Source organism: Musca domestica, unplaced genomic scaffold, assembly GCF_030504385.1.
Source record: "Musca domestica strain aabys unplaced genomic scaffold, Musca_domestica.polishedcontigs.V.1.1 9, whole genome shotgun sequence".
In the NCBI taxonomy this organism is placed as follows: domain Eukaryota; kingdom Metazoa; phylum Arthropoda; class Insecta; order Diptera; family Muscidae; genus Musca; species Musca domestica.
The window spans coordinates 7,463,699-7,466,558 of record NW_026712435.1 but is presented as its reverse complement, the minus strand read 5'-3'; positions in this window follow the sequence as shown (position 1 = coordinate 7,466,558).

The window sequence follows — 2,860 nt, the reverse complement described above, 5'->3', positions numbered from 1 at the left end:
TGGACCTATATAGATAATTCTCAGCAAAGGGATAAAGTACTCACAAAGAACTCCTTGTGTAGAATTTCAGACAATTACATTGAAAAATGTCGCTAAAATCATCAAAATTCCGAATATCGGTGGATACCGTTATATGGGGGCAATACGATATCGTGGACCTATATAGATAATTCTTTGTGTGGATTTTCATACAATTCCATTGAAAAATTTGGCTAAAATCATCAAAATACCGGATATCAGCGGTACCGTTATATGGGGGCTATACGATATCGTGGACCGATATAGCCTATCTTCGAACTTGACCTGCCTGCAGACAAAAGAAAGATCTGGGCAAAATGTTAGCTTTCTATCTTAATTCGTTTAGCCTGTAGCGTGATTACAACAGACGGACAGACGGACGGACAGGGCTAAATCGTCTTAGAATCGTACGCTGATCAAGAATGTATATATACTTTGTTGGGTCTAAAAAGATTATTTCGATGAGTTACAAACGGAATGACGAACTTAATATACCCTCCATACAAAACCTGCCTTGTAGGAATTCTGCGTTATTATAAATCAGTACAGAAAATAAAACAGTCGCACGGGGCGACTTTATAATACCCTACACCATTAAGCACGTAAAGTATATTGACAAAATTTGGCAAAGATATTTTTTACAGAGTATCTGATATCTTGGACTGAATATCATTTTCATTCATTCCATATTTCGATTTGGGAACTTAAATATCAAATGGGAATAGTATATATTTGAGAGCTATAGCTATATATCTAAAACGAGATTTACCAAATTTGACACACTGACGTCTAAGTTAAATTCGGTCGTAAATGCCATTCCAACTTATTTGAGCTAATATTACACATTTTGTGCGTTATTAACGCGAAGTCGAGAAAAAAAATATATATGTAAGCTATATCTAAATCTGCACCAATTATCGCCAATTTCAGTAAGGTTCGTTTTTGAGTTGAAAAATGAACTATTTAAAATGTTATCTTAATTCGACAATATATGAGGCCGGTACTTTGCTTACATCAATACATGGACAGACGGACGCACTTCCACTAAATAGAGATTCAGATATGAGGCAGCCGTCGCTGCTACATGGCTAAAAGTGAACGGGACAAGATCAGAAACTAAAGTTTCTCTGCAAAGTCTTTTAAATCTTCACAGACCTTAGAACCAAACGCGTAGACAAAAACTGTCACATATCCCTATGGAATAGCGACAATATATAATGAAAACAGGAAGATCTTAACAAACAATGTCAGAACATTTGTCATTTTGGAGGTTGGTACTCTCTGCGTTCTCCCTAGGCTGCAACTTCTGGCATATTGGCATTCCTTCAAGTAAAAGAATGCATAACAAGTGGAGAGAAATGAAAATGTTTTAAGTGCGCTTGTAAGATTTAGAAGAAATGTCAAAATAATTTTAGTTTAATTTAATTCTTTGGCACCTCTTCTATTGAGCTTACGATCTCGTCACTTGTCCTGGGGACAAAACCAAAGGGAACTAATAAGAGTTGGTGGTATTCTCTGCCTTACTCCCTAGTAAACATTATAATCTTTCTTAACTGACAAGTAAAAAAGTATCGCACGGGTTTGCCGACAGATGCCAATGTGTCCAAAAATATTTTGACTTCTGTTATGATTATTCAAACTCTTGAACATCTACGGAGTGGGGTTAGAAAGAAAGAACCAATATTGTCCATTTCGTATCGGACCTAAATAAATATGATATAAATATTGCGACGTGTCAGGTTTGGACTATATTGGTGACTTCCTTCACTTTACATGAGATATGTGATAATTTGTAGAAAATGTTAACATGTGCGTTAGGTTCCAGATATAGTTGACCGAAGTATTCCATTTTCATGCTTCATCTAATACCGATACAACAAGTAAAAAAGCAGAAAGTTCGGCCGGGCCGAACTTTGAATACCCTCCACCATTTGGAAGAAACTAGGAAATATTCAAAAAAATAAAATCCATTAAAAATTCTGTTAAAATCTTAAAAATACATAATATCGGAACGTGCAGATGTATAACATACTCACGAAGAACTCCCTGTGTAGAATTTCAGACAATCAAGTTGAAAAATGTGGCAAAAATCATTAAAATACAGAATATCGGAGGTACCGTTATATGGGGGCTAAACGATATCGTAGACCTATATAGATAATTATCTTCCAGGAGATATAGTACTCACAAGGAACTTTTTGTGTGGATTTTCAGACAACTCTATTGAAAAATGTGGCTAAAATCATCAAAATACCCAGTATCGGGGGGTACTGTTATATCGAGGCTATACGATATCGCAGACCTATATAGATAATTCTCTTCTAGGAGGTAAAGTACGCACAAGGAACTCCTTGTGTGGAATTTCAAACAATTCCATTGGAAAATGTGGCTAAAATCATCAAAATACCAAATATCGGGGGTACCGTTATATTGGGGCTATACGATATCGTGGACCTATATGGATAATTCCCTTCCAGTGGATAAAGTACTCACAAGGAAAACATCAAAATACCGAATATCGGGGGTACCGTTATATGGGGGCTATACGATATCGTGGACCTATATAGCCCATCTTCGAACTTGACCAGTCTGCAGAAAAAAGACAGGTCTGTGCAAAATTTTAGCTTCCTATCTTAATTCGTTTTGACTGTAGCGTGATTACAACAGACGGACAGATGGACGGACGGACGGGGCAAAATCGTCTTAGAATTATACGCTGATCAAGAATATATATATATACTTTGTTGGGTCTAAAATTATTCGATGAGTTACAAATGGAATGACGAACTTAATTAACCCTCCATACTATGTATTGTGGAGGGTATAAAAAATTGGTATGTCC